Source organism: Zingiber officinale, chromosome 2B, assembly GCF_018446385.1.
Source record: "Zingiber officinale cultivar Zhangliang chromosome 2B, Zo_v1.1, whole genome shotgun sequence".
In the NCBI taxonomy this organism is placed as follows: Eukaryota; Viridiplantae; Streptophyta; class Magnoliopsida; order Zingiberales; family Zingiberaceae; genus Zingiber; species Zingiber officinale.
In genome coordinates this window covers 107,986,734-108,009,419 of record NC_055989.1, presented here as the reverse complement: position 1 = coordinate 108,009,419, position 22,686 = coordinate 107,986,734, and positions in this window count along the sequence as shown.

Below are 22,686 nucleotides of genomic sequence, written 5' to 3'. Positions count from 1 at the left end.
CAACTCCTAAACTCTAAAAATAAAATTTTATTAACTTAATTCAAGACTAAAAAAATAAACAAACACAATTTGGTTTATTTATAAATTAGTTTATAAAATTTTATTTGTACAAAAGATGAAATACTTTTGACGGGAATAAAGTAATAGTACCGTGTGGTTGGCACCTTAGAAATTAAATTTCTTGTAAATTAATTTTTGAGATAATTTATGGAAAAGAATTAGATTTCTTTTTAGCATATTTTAATTAAAAATAATGGAAACCTTTATTTTATACCAACATGAGGTTTTAATTATTGAAATTAATTCAGCACATAAGTTTTTTAAATATTTAAATCACACGTCATTTTTCCAAAATATTATTTCCCTCTTTTCGACCGGCATCTACTTGAACATGCGGCTTAAGTTGACTGTGAAATCACATCTATAGGATGGGCAACCTCCGTTCCTTATACGGTATATTTTATTTTAATTGATTTATAATTAGGATCGCTAGTCGTAGATATTTCCATTAGGAAAGAATGTAAAATATTACGACATAAGGCGTGATCCGGCGATAAAAACAGGGGACTCCCGTTCTAGGGAGTCAACGTCACGTGGAAGTCAAAAGGTTAAATGGTCGACCGGACAAGGATGGACCGACCGACCAACCGGATTCTAAACGGAATCAAAGACACCCCGGCGGGGAGCCGGGGTTCCGACGCTCATGTTGAACAGAATCTTATGGCCGAGCGGGTAGCAACACTACGAACAATCCACAGAGCACACAACCGGGAATAAGATTAAGGTGAGCCAGCACATACGTCCGGCCGGACGCGAGGGAGCGGTCGACCGGATGCTCGGCATGGAGTTAAAGGAGAAAAGGACAAGGGAACATCTTCTGACAGCGGGTATATTCGACGAGTAGGCCATACGCCGGGTCTTATGACAGAGGGTTCCGCTGTCCCATCAGAAATGTGCTCGGACTGTAGCAGTATGGTGTCAGGTAAGCTTTTCTGACAAGCCCATACGGAGGTATGGGTCGAGGATACGTATTCGTCTCAGTATGTGTGCGTGAGCCCCTTCCCAGCTCTATATAAGGAGCCTCACACTTCGTCGGAGGTACGCATTCTGGCATATTGAGAGTCACTTCTTTGTTGTCCACTTGCCTGACTTGAGTGTAGGAGGGTCGTCTCCGGGAATCCCTTCCCGGCCCGACTTCCTTGCAGGTTCGCCGGAGCTCCGTACGGCCGGTCGGAGATCTATGTCAGCAACCCGGAGAGCGCCATGTACCCAGCGTCCGTTGATTCAGCGTTCGGACAGGATCAATTTGGCGCCATCTGTGGGAACGCTCCTGTATCCGATCAGAAGCAATGGACGAAGCTGGACGACCGCACTCGGTGATGCTTTCCACATAGGAGCTCGACGCTCTGATCGAAACAAGAGCAGCTAAGCTTGTGGAACAACAGAGATAGAAGTCGCAAGCCGAGCAGATTGAGCAGCAAGAGACATCAGTATCAGGGGGCCGAGCGGAAGCACCTCAGGCCACGGTTTCATTTCATCGGGTCCTATTCTGCACGCCTCTGGAAGCCGCAGCAGTTAATCGTGATCGAGGATCTTCATCAGACGAAATGTCAATACGAGACAACAGAAAAGGCAAGGCCCCCCGAGCGGACGCTTCTCCCGAGCGGATCAATCGGCAATTCTCAAAGGCCATCTTGCGAAACCCTTTGCCAAAGCACTATATGCCCCCGGCGATCGGTGAATACAACGGAACCACCGACCCGGACGATCATTTGGGTAAGTTCGACAACACAGCTACCCTTCATCAATACACAGATGGAGTGAAGTGTCGGGTTTTCCTTGCCACCCTCTCGGGATCGGCTCAACGGTGGTTTCGGAGGCTGCTGGACGGATCCATCACAAGTTTCAAAGACTTCCGCATGACCTTCCTCCACTACTTTGCAAGCAGTCGGCGTTATCAAAAGACAAGTGTCAGCCTGTTCGCCATCAAGCAAGAGCCCAGAGAGTCGCTCAGAGCGTACATCCAACGGTTCAACCGAGTGGCCATGGATATTCCCACGGCCACCTCAGAAACGATGATGAATGCGTTCACGCAGGGTCTCGTGGACGGTGACTTCTTCCGTTCGCTCATTCGGAAGCCGCCCCGAGACTACAATCATATGCTGCACCGGGCCAACGAATACATCAATGTGGAGGAAGCCCAGGCGGCCCGAGCTCATCAGCCGTCCAGAGGACCGCGAGCTGAAGCAGCTTGCCCACCGCAACAGGCAAGATCCCACGCCATTCAAGAAGTATTCGCCAAGCGGCCCAAACCAAAAAAGAAGGTATGGACCCCAATGTTTTGCTCATTCCATCAGACGGACACGCACAACACGAGAGATTGCCAGAGCCTTCCCCTGATCGCCCACCCCGTTCCCCGGATTAGCGGCCGTCGATCGCCATCGTCCGATAGGCGACAGAGACCTCGTGAAGCCGATCGGATGATATCCGACAGGCGACAAAGACAGACTCCCAAGCGGCATCATACTCCGAGGCGTGAGAATCCCCGGATGTCTAGGGAGCAGCCTAGACCCTCCGCTCGGGAAGAAGAAAATAGAAACAACACTTCCTGAGGAGAAATCAACATTATAGCTGGCGGGCCGACCGGAGGTGACTCCAACAGAGCACGGAAGGCAAGTGTCAGGCAGCTGCAGATCCACGCGGTCGACTGTAGCCAAGAAAGGGCGAGGGGACCCCGAAATCAGCTTTGGACCTAGGGACTTGGAGGGAGTCGAAGTGCCATATGACGACGCTCTCCTCATCAAAGCGGTAATAGCTAACTACACTATTCACCGCGTTTTCATTGATACAGGAAGCTCGGTCAATATTATATTCAAAAAGGCCTTCGACCAACTGCAAATTGATCCAGCCGAGCTGCTGCCCATGACGACCCCCCTCTACGGGTTTACGGGCAATGAAGTTCTGCCGGTTGGACAGGTCCGACTGGCTATTTCGCTGGGAGAGGAGCCGCTCAGAAGGACGCGGACTGCCAACTTCGTCGTGGTTGACTCTCCTTCAACCTACAATGTTATTCTAGGGCGACCGGCGCTCAGCGAGTTCTGAGCGGCCGTCTCTACCTTCCACCAGAAAATCAAGTTCCCTGTGGAAGATAAAGTGGGAGAAGTACGAGGAGATCAACTGGCGGCTCGGCGATGCTACGTCGAGATGGTCCGTGCTGAAGCTAATGCCGCTCAGAAGATGCCACGGATCGAGGTAAACGCCATAACTAAAAAACCACCCTCTTTGGTTTATGAAGAAAAAGAGGAGGTGCAGATCCACCCAACCCGATCGGAGGCCACCACCTTCATTGCGGCAGATCTGGAGGCGAGCCAGAAAGAGGAGTTGATCAAATGTCTCCGGAGAAACTGTGATGTCTTCGTTTGGTCGACGCATGAGTTGCTCGGGATTTCACCAAGTATAGCGCAGCACGAGCTTCACGTCCGACCGGACGTGAAGCCGGTAAAGCAAAGGAAGCGGGACTTCAGTGCTGAACAAAATGTCATCATCCGAGCGGAGGTCGAAAAGCTCCTGGAAGCCGGCCACATACGCGAGGTCCAGTTCCCGAGCTGGCTGGCGAACGTGGTACTAGTCTCCAAACCGGGCAACAAATGGAGGGTTTGCATTGATTTCCGGGATCACAACAAAGCATGCCCAAAGGATTTTTATCCTTTACTCCGGATCGATCAACTGGTGGACTCCACAGCTGGCTGCGAGTTGATATGCATGCTCGACGCCTATCAGGGCTACCATCAAGTGCCGCTCGCCCGAGAAGATCAAGAGAAGGTCAGCTTCGTTACAGCCGACGACACTTACTGCTACAATGTGATGCCGTTCGGACTGAAGAACGTGGGAGCAACTTACCAGCGCTTGATGAACAAAGTGTTCAAGAAGTAGATCGGACGAAATTTGGAGGTGTACGTAGATGATATTCTCATCAAGTCCGTCGGAGCGGCCGATCTCTTTAAAGACATGGAGGAGACTTTCCGAACGCTGAGGAAGTATGGAGTTAAGCTGAATCCTCAGAAGTGTCTGTTCGGCGCGAAAGGCGGACGTTTCTTGGGATATATAGTAACCGAGTGGGGCATCGAGGCAAATCCCAGTAAAGTGAAAGCATTACAAGATATGCCGCCCCCAAGAAATCTGAGGAAAGTACAGCGCTTGACCGGTCGGATAACAGCATTGTCCAGATTCATCTCAAAGACAGCCGACCGGAGTCTCCCGTTTTTCAAAATCCTGCGCAAAACCACTAAGTTTCATTGGGATGAAGAATGCGATTGAGCGTTCGAGGAATTGAAGACATATCTGAACTCTTTGGCCGTGCTAGCCAAGCCAGCTGTGGGTGAGCCACTTTGTATCTATCTATCTTCAACTGAGCAAGCGGTGGGCTCGGCATTAGTGAGGGCAAGCGGAGAAGAGCCCGTGTATTTCTTGAGCCATATTTTAAAAGACGCTGAATCTCGCTACACTGGGCTCGAGAAGCTGGCTTTTGCTTTGGTCCTCGCCGCTTGGAGACTTCGCCCCTATTTCTTGGCACATACTATCATCGTCCGGACAAATAGCCCTTTGGGAAGAGTGCTGTTGAACCCAGAAGCGTCCGGACGGCTCATCAAATGGACCACGGAATTGAGCGAATTCGACATCCAGTATCAACCCCGTTCGGCGATAAAGGCGCTGTCCTTGACAGATTTTGTCACAGAAGTACAAAAGTCAGAGCCCGAAGTTATGTGGAAAATATTTGTGGATGGATCGTCCACTCGATTGGGAAGCGGGATTGGTGTAGTATTGCTATCTCCACAAGAAGAACGGATGCATTTATCCGTTCGGCTGGACTACAGAGCCACAAATAACGAAGCGGAGTACGAAGCCCTCATAGCCGGCCTGCAGGCAGCCCGACATGTAGGAGCTGGTCGGGTGACAATTCATTCGGACTCCCAGTTGGCCGCTCAGCAGCTCTCTGGCACTTTTGAGATTAACAACCCTCGACTCAAACTCTATGCTGAAGCCTTCGAGAAGCTCAAGGCCAACTTCAGAGAAGTTATTATCCAGAAGATACCCCGAGTGGAGAACCAGACTGCAGATGAGTTAGCCAAACTTGCAAGTTCAATATCACCAGTCGTCATACAGCAACCAATTGAACAAGTATCCTTGGTGGCGCATATCGACCGGATGGAGGGTCTCGCCTACCCGAATGACTGGAGGACAGCCATCACGGAGTTTCTCCGCTCGGGTGCTACACCGTCCAATAGGGATGAAGCCCAGCTACTGAGGAGGAGAGCCGCCCGGTTCACACTCATTGGAGATCAACTCTATAAGAAGGCTTTCTCCCGCCCACTTTTGAAATGCGTGAGCTCGGAAGACGCGGCGTACATCCTCCAAGAAGTGCATCAAGGATCGTGTGGAGGGCATCCGGGTGGACGATCGCTGGCTAAGACGATCCTGCTGGCCGGATACTTCTGGCCAACCCTGCAAGCAGACGCTGCTCGGACCGTCGCGACGTGCCTTTCCTGCCAGAAGTATCACAACTTCTCCCATCGACCGACGGAGGAAATGAAAGCATCTACCGTATCTTGTCCGTTCGACCAGTGGGGAATGGATATTATGGGTCCATTTCCTATGGCGACCGGTCAGAGGAAGTTTCTACTAGTGGCGGTCGACTATTTTTCCAAATGGGTGGAGGCCGAGCCACTGGCGAAGATCACCGAGCAAATGGTCAAAAAGTTCATCTGACAGCATATAATTTGTCGGTTTGGCATTCCTCGCCGGCTCGTATCTGATAACGGACGACAGTTCGTAGGGAAGCAGCTCGAAGAATGGTGTGAAAGTTATGGCATCGAGCAACACTTTACTTCCGTGGCGTATCCTCAGAGCAACGACTAGGCGGAAGTAGCCAATCGGGAGATTCTTCGCATTCTTCGGGCTCGCCTTGACCATATAGGAGGAAGCTGGGTGGACGAGCTGCCGGGTGTCTTATGTGCTATCCGCACGACCCCAAAGGAAGGAACGGGCGTCACGCCATTCCATTTGGTGTACGGTGGCGAAGCAGTCATCCCGGTTGAGGTTGGTGTCGAATCCGTCCGGATCCAGAATTATGATGATGATAACGCCGAGCGGAGGAACATGGAGTTGGACGTGATCGACGAAGACCGTGATAAGGCGACCGTCCGGTTGATGGTGTACCGGCAGAGAATGAAGCAGACCTACAACCGGCGCGTGATCCCTAGAGCATTCCAAGTTGGCGACCTTGTTTGGAAGAAAGTAAAGTCGGTCGGCGACGTCGGCAAGCTGGAGGCCCCTTGGGCGGGCCCCTTCAAAGTCATCGAAAAGCTCCGCTCGGATGCTTATTATTTGGAGGATGAAGACGGACGACAGCTAGATCGACCATGGAGCGCGAATCATCTCCAGCCGTACCGAACTGGGTGAGAGGTACGCTGATGTAATTTTACATATGTTTTGGTCGCCTGTATCCTTGTAATGCAGGAAGCAAAATGATAAAGGATGGCAAATAGTTTCGCCGAACGGCAGTGTTAAAGTTAGCCTTAAAGGCCGTCAAGCTCCGACGTTAAAAATCGAGAGTCGAGCCGGCGACTATAAACACTCCGAGCGGAAGACCGTCGAGCTCCGACGTTAAAAATCGAGAGTCGAGCCGACGACTATAAACCCTTCGAGCGGAAGACCGTCGAGCTCCGACGTTAAAAATCGAGAGTCGAGCCGGCGACTATAAACCCTCCAAGCGGAAGACCGTCGAGCTCCGACGTTAAAAATCGAGAGTCGAGCCGGCGATTATAAACCCTCCGAGCGGAAGACCGTCGAGCTCCGACGTTAAAAATCGAGAGTCGAGCCGGCGACTATAAACCCTCCGGCCGGACGAAGGTAAAAAAGAGGACTTGTGAGCAAGTACCCAAAGGTGCTCGCCGTCAATATCGTTCGACCGCCTGTACATTCCGCTCGGTCCAGTACGCAAAGGTACTTCATCAACATCCAGCGAACAGCCTCTTCTGCCGAAGTAGGACATATTCAGCCGAGCGAAAAAGTTACGCAAAATACTTCGCAAAAATCCCCAACACACATATTGACTAGCAAAAGGACAAAGCAAGCAAAAGGATATTATATTAAAGAAACTAAAGCCGAGCGGACAAATTACAAAGGATAGTCTTTGGCCGATCGGCCAGATTACATTTAAGCTTCTATTCTAAATAATCATAAAGAGTCGTCGGGATGTTGTTGAGAAGGGCCGCCTGGTCTTTATCCGGGATGACGGTGGATTCGGGAAGTTGCCCTTGGGGCTTCAAATATTCTGTCGTCGCAGTCATGGAAAGTTCAAAGGCCGTGTACATCCGCTCGCAAACCTTCTCCGAAAATTCGGCCGAACGGATGTAATTTTGTCTCAGGGCGGCGACCCGGCTTGGCTCGGCGTCTTGATATTCCTTAAGGGCCGCTCGGGAAGCATCGGCTGCTGCCTGGTGTTCTTGTAAAGCAGCCTCGAGCTTCGCCACCTCATCCGTTCGGGCAACCTTCTCATTGGCCAGTTGGTCCATCAACTCTTTAACTTTCTGCTCCAAGCCCCGAGCCTCGACATTCTTTTTCTCCAGGTCGGAGATAGCCGTGTTCTTCCGAGTGGTGGCTAGGCTTATTTTTTAGTCGAGCGTCTTGACTTGCCGCTCGAGCTCGGCCAAAGTGTAGGCCTGATCGGCCGTCTTCTTCTGCTCAGCCGCCAACAAATCTTGAGCCTTCTTCAGCTCCTTCTGCAGCTCGGTATATGAGGGGCCTTGGGAGCCGGACGGACCGCCTGCAGCCTTCAGTATTCGTAATTCTTTGTCCACCATCGCCAGGCGGTTGGAGACAGCGATCTCCTCCACCCATCTCTGACAAAAAAGAAAAGAGAAGTTGTTAGTGGCCGATCGGAAAGAACGCATAAAAAACTTGGAAGAAAATGAACTTACCCCCGTGGCCTCTTGCATGTGGCTGTTGGCCAAATTGCGGAGGGGGATCATCGCGACGCGCGCCCGAGCGTCGACCCACATCTCGGCTAGGGGCCCCTTCATGGTGATTGTGTGCTCAGGCGCAGTTGGCCGCTCGGACTCGGGTAAAATCTCCTCGGTGGGGAGATGTAGGGTGACCCTAACAGTACCACCATGACCGGGGGTCGCCCGAGTGGAAGATGGAAGAGGATCGGAGGCCGGGGCCGAAAATTGGGATAAAATTGTTGAACGTTGGACTCGGCGGGGAGCAGGCGGAAGGACGCTGACCGAAACGGCCTCAAGAGGGTCCACCGACGCGTCCAAATGCGATGGTGTCCGATCGGACGAAAGCGCCTCGACCTGCGGAGCTTTGCCGCGAGCAGATGCGGTGGCCCGTTCGGATGGCTGGACCGTGGACGTAGCCGATCGAAGGGGAGTCTCCACTCGACGCCTCTTTTGTCGAGGTTGCTCTTCCTCCCGAGCGGAGCCTTCCTCTTGGACATTTGGTCCTTCGCTGGGGTGGCTCCTCTTGCCACATTCTGATGAGAGGCCTGAGCGGCCGACTCTTCATGAGTGCCGCTCTCCCCTTCATGCGAGCCGACTGGCTCAATGCCGAGCGTCTCCATTTCTTTGGCCGCCGCGGCTTCGAGCGCTGCCGCCTTCCTCTTCAGAATACCAGCCATCACCGACTCCATGACAATATTCGCTGCAAAGGGAAAAGGAAAAAATCAGTTAGCAAGCAAGCCAAATGTACAAGTAAAATTCTTACCGAAGCCGTTCGGGAGGGGTGTTTTGATCCAACTCAGCCCGAATATGTACATAACCCCTTCTGAAAGGAATTTGTTGATGTCAACCCGCAGACCGGCAAGCATGTTGGCGGCGTGAAGATAATCCGGCTGGGTCTTGAATCTTTTGAGTTCTGAGGAGAGAGGATTTCCGACCTACCATTGGGTTCGGAAGGAAGCCCGCTCGGGAAGGCGAATATAGAAGTAGAATTCTTTCCAATGCTTATTGGAAGAAGGAAGTTTATTGAAGAAAACTAAGCCGGGCCGAGCCTGAAATATGTAAGTGCCCGGCTCGGACTGTTTAGGGTAATAGAAGTAATAGAAGACCTCCGGTCGGAGGGAAATGTTATGGATCTTGAATAGGACGACAACGCCGCATAGAAGGCGGAAGGTGTTGGGAATTAGGCTTCCGAGCGGAACGCCGAAAAAATTGCAGACGTCAATGATAAAGGGATGAATGGGAAATCGCAGACCAGCTGTGAACTGGTCGCGAAAAACACAAAAAGCTCCGCGCGGCGGTTTGTGTGGCCGAGCGGAGGGAGTGGGTAAGATAAGTTCGAGGTCAGAAGGAATCTCAAAATTATCTATCAAAAGATCGACTTCGCGCCGATCGAAGCGCGACTCCATGGTAGTATACCATGGGCCGAGGGTTTGGTCATCGGGTTGAGAGGAATGGGCCATTGTCCGAACGGACGAAATCAAAAGAAAATGAAAGAGGATAAACGGAAGAAGATGACAACGGAACAGTGTCCCGAGAACCAAAACTCGGGAAAGAAACACGAAATAAGCACAAGAACCACAAGAACCAAAGAAAGAGCAGGGAAAGAGCCTTACAGAGAAGAATGAGGATCAAAGGAAAAACGCCGGAGATCGTCGGAGCACAGAGGAGCTAGATCGCCGGAGCGTTGAGAAGGTAGAATCGGGAGGCACGCGACAGCAGAAGTGAGGCGAAGGAAAGAAGAGAAGGCTTTATAGGGTGGAGTACGAGCGACCTCCACCGTCGGATCCAGGTCGCGAGAATCGGAGCACGCATCGCACCGTTCATTTCGAACCGCCTCGATCCCGTCAGAATACCACGCCGCCGCCATACAATGATGGCAGCACCGTCACGTGGCATTCAGCCACTGGAACGCATTTAAGGAGCGCGTGCTCGACCTTAATGATGGAGATTGGCGGAAACTTCGAAGAGATGCTGGGGAATGTTGGTGTTGACTGGCGTTTTAGCTGCCCCCTTGATTCCGAGCGGATGGTAGTTTCAGGACGCCGCTCGGCTCAACTGATGGTCCAGTCAGTCGGACTAATCGCCTCCTTCGACTAGACTTGAAGGGGAGGCAAGTGATCTGGCGGTAAGAACAGGGGACCCCCGTTCCGGGGAGTCAACGCCACGTGGAAGTCAAAAGGTTAAATGGCCGACCGGCCAACCGGGTTCTAAACGGAATCAAAGACACCTCGACGGGGAGTCGGGGTTCCGACGCTCATGTTGAACAGAATCGTATGGCCGAGCGGGTAGCAACACTGTGAACAGTCCACAGAGCACACAACCGGGAATAAGATTAAGGCGAGCCAGCACATACGTCCGGCCGGACGCGAGGGAGCGGTCGACCGGACGCTCGGCATGGAGTTAAAGGAGAAAAGGACAAGGGAACATCTTCTGACAGCGGATATGTTTGACGAGTAGGCCATACACCGGGTCTTATGACAGAGGGTTCCGCTGTCCCATCAGAGATGTGCTCGGACTGTAGCAGTATGGTGTCAGGTAAGCTTTTCTGACAAGCCCATACGGAGGTATGGGCCGAGGACACGTATTCGCCTCAGTATGTGTGCGTGAGCCCCTTCCCAGCTCTATATAAGGAGCCTCACACTTCGCCGGAGGTACGCATTCTGGCATATTGAGAGCCACTTCTTTGTTGTCCACTTGCCTGACTTGAACGTCGGAGGGTCGTCGCCGGGAATCCCTTCCCGACCCGACTTCCTTGCAGGTTCGCCGGAGCTCCGTACGGTCGGTCGGAGATCTACGTCAACTATCCGGAGAGCGCCACGTACCCAGCGTCCGTTGATTCAACGTTCGGACAGGATCATGGCGTATAAAAAATGATAAAATTTATTTGAATATCATTTCGAGTAATTGAAGCATTTTCATATTATATTTAAAGTAGTTCAGATTTTTTGTCCCAATAATTATATGTATTTTTTCATCAATCAAATGTCATGATATTCTTGAGATGTGTATGATATTTTCATAATGTTCACTATATTCTTAAGATATGATCTAATTCGTATGATATGATTATTAGGAGAGAAGATCTGAACAAAATATATATATATATATATATATATATATATATATGGATAAATTCTATTCTTTACTCGTTATATATTTTCTGCACTTGAATAATTAGATAAATCGATTATCTATATATTTAAACCACCATTGGAGGGCAAATAAATTGATGTTATTTTATATTCATACGTGACTTTCATATGAGAATTAAGTTAAGAAAGGTTATTTTAAAATTAAAATGATTATTTTAAATTATTCTTGTTTATATTGTTTGACCTTCTATATGACTTAATATTTTAGATGTTAGTAGTTGTAGCTTCTTGTTTTATAACTTTTATCCCCTAAACTTAGTGACAGCGGGAAATAAATTTTCTATCTCTGTATTTCATCCGGTCCGTCCCATGTTAGTTTGGGTGTTACGATTTACCTCCCTCATAATGGCCGTGGGTCCGATCGATGGGAGTCCTAGGGGCGAGGATTTCACTTTTTTACTGTAATTATTTTATAACTTTTATCGGTGAATCGTATATATGATACTTAAATGAATTAATATAATTCATATGAAAAAGTTGACTTGGGTTAGTTGTTCTAACTAATCAATAAGATATGCATGAACTTGAATCGAACAATTGTGATAAAGAAGAAAATAAAATTTTAAAAGTGAAAATTTCAAGTCTAACCTTATACCATAGTACTAAATCACTCATATGTTGTTGTGGTGGTGGTGTGTTCGCTTGTAGTAAATGTTTATTAGATAATCCATCGGTGAGGAGACTGTTAGCCTATATATCAGATGATGTTATTATACTCTGTACAGTAAATGTTTATTATGTAATCCATTATTGAGGAGACTGTTAACCTATACCTCAGATGATGTTATTACACTCTATGGACATTGACTTTTGTAATTCTTTTCTTAATTGATTTATATATTACCTTTAGACTATCATTAATATACATATTGATACTCACATGATTTATAATATTTACCTATGTTGAGATTATACCTTTAATTACCATGTATACGTATTGATTGAATAATAAGAATTGAGAATTTATCCTAATTAATGATGACATATAATTCTAAATTCTAACGTACAAATACTAGATGATTCCGAATATATATTCATGTATAAATTGAGAAGTTTAAGAAGATCTTACATTTGTAATAAGAAATTATATTTTCTTGACCTGTTAAATAAAATTAAATTTATACACTTTTTTTTTTTAATGAATAACCATTTAGCAATTTGTGCTTACTGTCTATTTCCTTTTGTCACTAGTTTTGTCGGCACTAGTGTTTCTATATCCATTTAAAATTGCTATTTCATAAATAAGCAATGAAAGGATTTATTTATGAAAGGATAATAGTTGTTGGTGTAATATTTTTAGGTCAATATTGATCAGTTTGATTAAATTTGAGTTAGCTCAAATTTAAGTATTGATATTTGATAATATACATAGATTGCAACTGTAATTGCCTATTTGGGGACATTGTTGGTGTAATTCCCCTCTGGTCAGAATTTGACTAGTTTGATGTAAAGAAGAGTTAAGTAAGTTAAGGTTGACCGGATACTTGATTGGAAAAGTCCTAACTGAAGGTTAGACAAAGACAAGACCAATAGGATGATTGTCAGAAGAAGAAGAGTCGAGTAGATCAAGGTTGATCGGATACTTGATTAAAGAATTCTGGTAAATGAAGCTAAGTGAAAGCCTTAATGAGTGAAGCTAGGCAGATGAAAAATCCTGGTGAGTGAAATCAGGTGAAAAGCCTTAGTGAGTGAAGTAGGTAGTGAGGAAGTCCTAGTGAGTGAAGCCAGACAGTTGGAAATCTAAGTGAGTCAAAGGTTGACCGGACACCTAGTGATTGGAAGTCCAAGTGGGTCAAAGGTTTGACTGAACACTTGGCATGAGGAGAAAAATCCAAGTGAGTCAAAGGATTGACCGGACACTTGGTGAAGAAGTTCTAGCAGGTCGAGGATGACCGGATGCTAGGCAAGGAGGAGTCCCAATAGGTCAAGTTTACCGGATGTTGGGTAAGGGAACTCTAGACTTCGTTTTGGAAGCTAGAGTTTAGTAATCAATTATCATAGCTTAAGTGATTGGGGTAATCACTTAAGCGTATTTTTGCGAGTGCATAGAGAGGTGCCTAATCGATTAGGCACATCTTAAGCGATTAGAGCAATCGCTTAAGAAGTGTTTTGTTTGAAACAGAAGCTACGGTAAGCGATTAAGCAGGGAAGCTTAATTGCTTATGAGCCATTCTCGCACAAACAGAAGCATGCCTAATCGATCAGGCTAGTCGATTAGGCATGCATAATCGATTAAGGTAATCGATTACGCTTGAAAACTAGTTGTTATGAGCCCGATAAAAGGGTTTGGTGTGCACTGTTCATCGCAACTCTCCCGATTTCTCTCAAGCTCACTGCCGACGATTCTTGAGGCTCTTGGAGCAAAGTGCTATTGCATTTCCAAGTATCAAGAGACATTTCCAAACCAGAAGAGAGAAAGCTAGTGTTTCATTATTATAAATCTTGTAAGATTTTTTTATGTACTTGCTTCTCTTTTCTTCTTGTTATATTGAGAGCTTGTACGAGGCTTCTATGCCTCCGGAGTATTTCTGAGAAGGAGTGGTTATATAGTGGAGAGTGTGCTCGAGTGTGGATCCTTAAATTAGTCACCTCTTTTTGAGGTGGATACCAAGTAAATTCTTGTGTTAGCATTGGAAGAGCTTAGCTTCGAGTATTCCGCTGCAAATTATCATCATCGAAGCGAAGCGAATGATGCGTAAAGGATATGACATCAACTAGCAAACTTACCAAGTTTGCCTCTATTGATATGCACATTGAAATATCTTCGAGACGGCTTTGCTAAGCCACAAGTTTTTGTCTCCAATTTGGTACTAGCCAAACAAAGAGAAGATGCGATCCCAGAGAGGAAACCTGACTCGACTTTGTGCCCGACAGCGAGGGCAACCTGGTGGCACAAAGTGAGAAGGGGGCAACAACCTTTTGCTATTGTTTAATGCCCTTAGGAGCTACTGTCTGCAGCACAGACGACTGCCGATGGTGTAACGACCACCCTTCTCACTACTCTCTAAAGGTGTCCATTACATAGCTACTATAAACTCTTACTTAACTAGTGTAACAAACCGTACTTAAATTTTTCCAGAAAACTTAAAATTTCGGCAGAGTATATGCTGTTCGGCAGGACTAAAATACAATACAATACTCTAAATTCAGAACATGCACATATAACTCATAATAACAGAAACATATGAAACTATATCTCAATGCAAACACAATGTATCTACTTACTAAACAAAACTCATCTTAGCATGCGATCTAAAACAAGAATAATCTCAAATGACATGAATATAAAGTACAATCTCAAATGTTTCTTAACCACTAAAACACGGAAACTTAATAATGCCCCAAGTCTCTCCCATAGTCCTGGCATCACACATCCTTCTGCATCTCCTTGTCGCCTTCTTTTTCTTATATCTTTTCATTTCCTTTATCTACAGTAAGAGGGAATGTAAACTATAAGCGAATGTTTAGTAAGCGCTGTCTAACACACAAAAACTCGAATGTGCATATAAATACAGCAATGCTAAAACTGAATCTGTAAGAAGAAAACTACTCATGCTCATCTAATAGCAAAGCACTAAAATTTGCATACTCATGATATACAAGAATAAAACTGCATGCTGGAAGACAAGGCTAATCATGCTCAATAAACTAATCAGGAAACAAATAAAACTAATACTGCTTGCTTCGAATTAAAAGAAACTAAACTTGTTGACTCTAAACATAGGTGAAGCTTATTTCATTTGTTTCAAAAACTTATAATCTTATACTTGAAAATAATAATAAACTTTTCTCTTGGGCCCAGACTTAGTACCAATGCACGCTCCCTAATAGAGACTGTTGTAGCTAGTCACCAGTCCTACGAGGGTAAAGACCTTGGTCTTACCAGGGCCAAGACCTTGGAATTGGTCACCTGAATTTGTTTAACGACAACCTTGGAATTCGGGTACTAGCCTTTTTAAAATAAAATACTTGTTATCTTGTAATATTCTTATAATAAAATGCCTTGGCATTTCTTTGAGCACTTGGTGTGCTGCTGATCCCAATTCTTAAAATTTAGGAATCCTATCAAGACCTTGGTCTTTTCTTACTTATAGCTACTCCTAATCCCCTAAACAGTTTAATAGAACACATAATCATTCCATTAAAATACATGGCTGCTCATGCTTGTTAAAATAGCAAGGAAAGCTAACTGTATGCTTCAATTTAAAGAGCTATTAGAAGCAGATGAACACATATATATGCATATATATCAAAATCCGGAACATGATCAAGGACTATCCTGCTCACGGCAGCCACAAAAGAAAAGACACTAAACTGCAGCTAAGGGAAAAAAAATGAAACTTCGTGCTTACTGGAATAACCAACAGAATCTGAAAGGGCTAATATAAGCTCACAACAGTAACTAAGGCTCTAAACAAAATAATCTAATAAAATTGTTCTTATTCCTTATATAGAAATGAAATTGAATCTAAAATCACATGCTCAGTTCTGTACACATATACATATCAATTTTTCACGCTAAAATACATTAAATCTGTACCCATGCATATCATCACTTGAATATAACTGTTATACAAAAATGCAACTAGAGGAAGAATTTGCTACTAGGAACTAAAGAGGTAATAACAACATATCTTCATGCTCTCTATCTGCTATGGAAGAAAACCGAAAATTCCAGCAAACTCCAAAGAAGAAAGCTTTGGAATTAAACATTCTTTACAGTAGCAATGAACCAAAAGGAACCTATATTTCTAACAACCAAAATTCTAACAGCATGTTTTGGAAACAAACAGAAAAACCTAAATAATCCCCCTTCCCGTTTCCTTCATGTAACCCACGGCAGAAACAAGGAATCCAAAACCGTATGCTAAATATAAGGGCTGTCCTGACTTGATAAAAAGAATAACAACAAAAGAAATACAACTCTTGAGGCATGCTGTGAGACAACAATACCTTATCAATTCACCTACAAGCAAGCTCTAAGATTTCATGCAAAGCTTCGGGAACAAGGAATAAACCTCGGAGCTATCCTACTGCAGGTGAGTAGCAACTTACCTTGCTTCTTGGACTCACAGCCGAACTAGGAGGGCTTCTAGGGTTCGGATAACTCGAGTTTTCCGGCCTCTTCTTGCGCCTACGTGATCTCCTTGCCGAGAGGATCGTGAGGATGAAGAAATCTCTCGGAATCGAGCCTTGGCCGGCCACCGGAGACGTGCCCTAACTCTCCTTGCTTTCCGCCCGAGCACCGCCCGACGCCGCGCGAGAGAAAGAGGTGAGAAGGAATTAGGTCTCGGGTTAATACCTAAGTTCTCTTCTTATAACTAGGGTTCTTATTCAATGCTATTCCTTAAATATATTTCGCTACCTATCTGATCAACATCATTCGCTTGGGCACTTGGTTAGCCGGATTCGCTTAAGACTTGGTTCTGCCAGAGGTCGCGGGTTCGAACCTCGGCCAAACTTATTTATTTTTTTGAAACTTCCTCCTTTTGGTAAAAATACCAAACGAACTCCAAAAATTACATAAAAATACTCTAAAATTTTCTAAAAATCTCTAGAATATTTCTAAGGCATTTATAAATATTTTTAAGCACTATTAAGACTCAAAATGAGGAAATTTGGGTTGTTATAATTCCCCATACCTTATAAAAAGTTCGTTCTCGAACTTAGAATAATTCTGGATATTTCTGTCTCATGCTGTCCTCACGCTCCCAAGTAACTTCCTCGTACTTCTGATTATGCCAGATGACCTTTACTAGTGGCACTTCTTTGTTCCTTAGTCTCTTAACTTCTTTGTCCACTATCTGTGTAGGTCTGCTATCATAGCTAAGATCCTCCTGGATCTGCACTGACTGAGGCTAAATCACTTGACTAGGGTCGTGGAGACACTTCTTTAGCATGGAGACATGAAATACATTATGTATTGCTGACATGTCTTGAGGTAAATCCAGCTTGTATGCTACTTTTTCAATCCTTTCTGTGATCAGGTAGGGTCCTACTAGCGGGGATTTAGCTTGCCCTTCCTGCCAAATCTCATCACTCCCTTCATAGGAGCGACCTTGAGAAAAACTGAATCCCCTACTTGGAACTTAAGTGGCCTACGGCGTGTGTCAGCATAACTTTTTTGCCTACTCTGAGCAGTCTCAATCCTCTGTCTGATCTTCTGGATAGCCTGTGTGGTTTCTTCTATCATCTCTGTCTGGATGCCCAGCTCTACTTCCATTTCTTTTCTTTCACCTGCTTCTTGCCAGCAAATGGGTGATCTACACTTCCGGCCATACAATGCCTCGTAAGGTGCCATCATGATAGTGGCCTGATAGCTATTGTTGTAGGCAAACTCAGCTAAGCACAGATAGTTGCACCAACTTCCCTTGAAATCTAGCGCACAAGCTTTGAGCATATCTTCTAAAATCTGATTTACTCGCTCTGTCTGTCCATCAGTCTGAGGATGGAAGGCTGTGCTGAACTTGAGTTTGGTGCCTAGTGCATTCTGAACACACTCCCAAAAGTGAGAGGTGAAACACCCATCTCTATCAGAAACAATAGATTTAGGAACTCCGTGAAGTCTGATCACCTCCTTAACATATAGCTGTGCCAACTGCTCTATAGAGTGGGACACCTTGATAGCTAGAAAATGAGCAGACTTGGTCAATCTGTCCACTATTACCCATATTGCATCATATCCGTTCGTGGTTCTTGGAAAACCTGTTATAAAATCCATGGATATGTCTTCCCACTTCCACTCTGGTATTGGAAGAGGCTGTAGAACTCCTCCTAGTCTCTGGTGCTCTGCTTTGACCCTCTGACATGTCAGGCAGGTACTGACATATTTTGCAACATCTCTTTTGAGCCCAGACCACCAGAACCTCTGTTTCACGTCTTGGTACATCTTGGTAGAACCAGGATGCATGGAGTATGGTGTGCAATGAGCTTCCTCTAAAATCTTCCTTCTTAATTCCTTATCATTGGGAACACAAAGACGATTCCCCTGATTAAGAACTCTGCTGTCTGATACTCGAAACTCTGTATCTTCTTTTTGTATCCCTTGCTTGATCTTCTGGATGTCTGGATCTTCACTTTGCTTTCTCTGTATATCCTCAAGTAAGGTAAACTCTAAGGTCAATGCAGAGAGTTGCCCTTCAACAATTTTGACTCCAAAATCTAACAGTTCCCTCTGTAGTGGCAGTGCTAATGATGACAAGTGCATCAGAGTTGCACTGGATTTTCGACTTAGTGCATCTGTCACTTTGTTAGCTTTACCTGGGTGGTAAAGGATTTCATAGTCGTAATCCTTAACCAACTCTAGCCACCTGCGCTATCTCATGTTTAAATCTTTCTGAGTAAAGAAATACTTCAAACTCTGATGGTCGGTGAAGATTCTGCACTGAACTCCATACAAATAATGTCGCCAGAGTTTTAGTGCAAAGACCATAGTTGCCAGCTCAAGATCATGAGTGGGATATTTCTTCTCGTAGTCTTTGAGTTGTCTGGAAGCATAAGCTATAACTTTTCCTTCTTGCATGAGTACAGCTCCTAGGCCCATCTTGGAAGCATCACTGTAGATGTCAAAACTCTTGTCACTTTCTGGAACTATCAGGATGAGAGCATTGGTCAGTCTCTTCTTTAGCTCTTGGAAACTCTGCTCACATTTGTCTGACCATTCAAACTTCTTGTTCTTCCTAGTGAGGGCTGTTAGCGGAGAGGCTATCCTGGAAAAGTCCTCCACGAATTTCCTGTAGTACCCAGCTAAACCAAGGAAGCTTCTGATCTCCCTGGCGTTCTTGGGCCTATGCCAATTATTGACTGCCTCTATCTTGGCAGGATCCACTTGGATGCCTTATTTAGAAATAATGTGACCTAGAAACACCACCTGATTTAACCAGCACTCGCACTTCGAGAATTTGACATAAAGCTGTTTCTGCTGTAGGGTCTGCAGGACTGTTCTCAAGTGCGTGTCATGCTCCTCTGGGGTTCTGGAATAGACTAGAATGTCGTCGATGAACACGATGACAAATTTGTCAAGGTATTCTCTGAACACTCTGTTCATCAAGTCCATGAAGATTGCAGGTGCATTAGTCACACCAAAAGGCATGACTACGAACTCATAGTGTCCGTATCTGGTCCTGAAAGCTGTTCTGGGTATATCACTTTCCTTCACTTTCAACTGATGGTACCCAGAGCGCAGGTCTATCTTGGAGAACACTGTTGCCCCTTTCAATTGATCAAATAAGTTGTCGATTCTGGGCAGTGGGTACTTGTTCTTGATTGTCACTTGATTCAGAGCCCTATAATCTATGCACATCCGCATAGATCCATCCTTTTTCTTGACAAACAACATAGGAGCTCCCCATGGTGAATGACTAGGGCGGATGAAGCCTTTGTCAAGCAGCTCCTGAAGTTGTTCTTGTAACTCTTTCAGCTCTGCTGGAGACATGCGGTATGGAGCTTTTGAAATTGGACCGGTACCAGGAACCAATTCAATCTCAAACTCCACTTCTCTGTTGGGAGGTAGTCCAGGTAGCTCTTCTGGAAATACCTCTGGATACTCGCAGACTATCCGAACTTCCTCCTGCTTGGGTCTTTCTTGTTCTTCTGTACTCACAATGAATGCAAGAAAACTAGCACATCCTTTAGTTAACATCTGGTGAGCTATCAGAGAAGAGAGAAGCTTTTGGGTCCTCCTCCTTGGCACTCCTGTGAATTCAAAGGTTGGTTCACCCTCTGGACTAAAGATCACTTTCCTTCTGCGGCAGTCTACTGAAGCACTGTACTTGCTGAGGAAATCCATACCCAAAATGATATCGAAATCCTGCATGGCGAGGACTACCAGATTAACATATAGCTCTCGGATTGAAATTCTGACTGGTATAGCCCGAAGCCACTGGTTGGATTCCATGACTTCCCCAGAAGGTAGGGTCGTCAAGAACTTGGAGTTCATACTCTCTGTAAGTACCTGTAATTCTTTGGCAAAGGGTACTGATACAAAAGAATGGGTCACTCTAGTATCAAATAGTGCAATAGCTAAATGTTGAAAAATAACTACCTGACCTGTTACGACCGTGGAGGCACTAGCAGCTTCCTCTTTAGTGAGGGAGAATACTCTGGCACTGGCTGGAACTGGTGGGGCTTCCAACATTTTTGACTGAGCTGAGGTCCTTCCAGAGTTGCAGGCATATAATGTAACTGAGGCTTACCTCCATATTGTATTGGCTGTGGCTGAGGTGCTTTGAGCTTGTTAGGGCATTCTTTAGCCATGTGTCCTTCCTGCCCACACGAATAACATCCCGTCTTACCCAAAAGACAGACTCCTGGATGTGTACGTTCTCCCACATTTAGGACAGAGAGGGAACTTGGTCTCCTTGTTTGTTGTTCCTCCTTTCTGGTTACCTCCTGAGTTCCACTGCTTTCTCTTGTTATCTTTGCCCTTCCAGTGCTGCTTATTTGCCTGAGGTTTCTGACTCCCTGCTGTCTTGTCTTCGATCTTGACTGGCTTGTGTTGCGCTCGTTGTGCCTTGATGCTGCCCAGATAGTGCTCCGTGACTAATGCTCTGCTGATCAGCTCTTCGCTAGTCTAGGGCTGGTGAGTTCCACTACTCGCATTAAGTGCTATCACCGGCCTCAGCATCCTGAGCATCAGTCTAACTCGTTTCTTCTCCGTGCTTACTAGCTCTGGGCAGAGACGAGCTAGCCTATTGAATCTCTTTACTGCTTCTTCCACTGACAGGTCACCTTGTCTGAATTCTATAAACTCCTCATAATGCTTATTGGTGATCCGCTGGCGGAAGAATTCTTCATAAAACTCTGCCTCAAAGTCAGCCCAGCTGATCTGATTGACTGCTCTCTTGCTTTTAACTCTCTCCCACCATATACGAGCATCTCCAGATAGGCAGAAAGAGGCACACTTAACCTTCTCGACTTCTGGTCAGTCAAGAAGCTCCATGGTGCTCTCCAGTGTCTTAAACCAAGCTTGAGCATCCCAGGGCTCAGTCGTGCTTGAGAAACTCTCTGGCTTTAGCTTCAGCCACTGTATCAGGTATGCTTCTTGTCTTCTAGGTGTTGTGGCGACTTCCAGGGCGGCTGGTGGAACCTCAGTCACCACTGGAGTCTCCACATTGATAGTTGGAGGAGTGGGAGGGACTGGCTGCCGATTGGCCATCAGATTGGCAATCACTTGTTGTTGCTCTGCCACTTGTCTCTAGAGTTGGGCAACAACTTCAGAAAGATTAGGCTTAGTTGTTCTGGGCTCTTCGTTCTCCTGAGCTCGGTCCTCAGTACAAGCGGTACAGGGACGTCCTCTTCTTGACATCTAGTTATGCAGAGAAAAATTTAAAATCGTCCCTACACTTTCCAGACATATATACATATGTAAACAAAAGAAAACAAGAACTTTCATCTTACTTAAGCATATCTAAGCAAATACTCTATACTGCAAATGATAAGGAAAAGCATAAAAGAAAACTTAAATACTTTCTTACTTGAAGACGGCAAGGCTGGTGCTGATGTTGTTGGAGTGTATACTGAAAGCCTAAGCTTTGTAAACATTCATTATGAATAAAGAATCACATTTGGTCTAATTATCTACATTTGTTTGTAGTTGTTCATTTAATTTATATTGTAGATAACATAGTATGTGGTGTCACATACAGAAGATGATGTTATCAGTACCTTATAAATTATAAACAGTAGTTCACGACCAGAATGGAAAGGAACAAACCATTAGAAGGTCGTAGTGTAATTAGGTATTATTTTATCTTGACTATATAATTACACTAGTACACTCAGAGTGTATTGAGTAGGACCATTTGAGGTCATTCCTTTTATACTGACTTTATAAAGGAACAAAGACCTCAGTTATTATGGAAGTGTGTGCTCTTAATCCTAATATAATAACAAGCACATATGTTTGATATTTATTTCTTTAATTTATCAATGGGTGAGATTTAGTTCGATGAATCAATAAACCCGATAAATTGGGAAATGGTATCACTCATAGTGTGTGTTATTGATTATAGAAGGAAACTGTGTCCTAGTGATACTAGGTTGATAATGTCCTCAAGAGGAGCTCATAAAGATTGTCATGTTAAACCCTGCAGGTGGACTTAGTCCGACATGATAATAAGGTTGAGTGGTACTACTCTTGGACTTAGATATTAATTAAATGAGTTATCAGTAACTCACTTAATTAGTGGACATTCGATATTTTAAACACAGGGAGACTAACACACTCATAATAAGAAGGAGCCCAAAAATGTAATTTGGGATTGGTGCGGTAGTTCAATGATAGTTCTCTAGTGGAATGAATTATCATTGATAAAATTAAGTTGTGTGTTCGGGGCGAACACGGGATGCTTAATTTTATCGGAGACCAAAACCAATTCCTCCTCTCGGTCCCTATCGTAGCCTCTTATTTATAGAGTACTATACCCACATATACCCACCTTCTATACCCACCTAAAGGGGCGGCCAAGCTAGCTTGGGAACCAAGCTAGGGCCTAAGCTTGGGTTTAAGGTGGCGGCCCTAGCTTGAACCC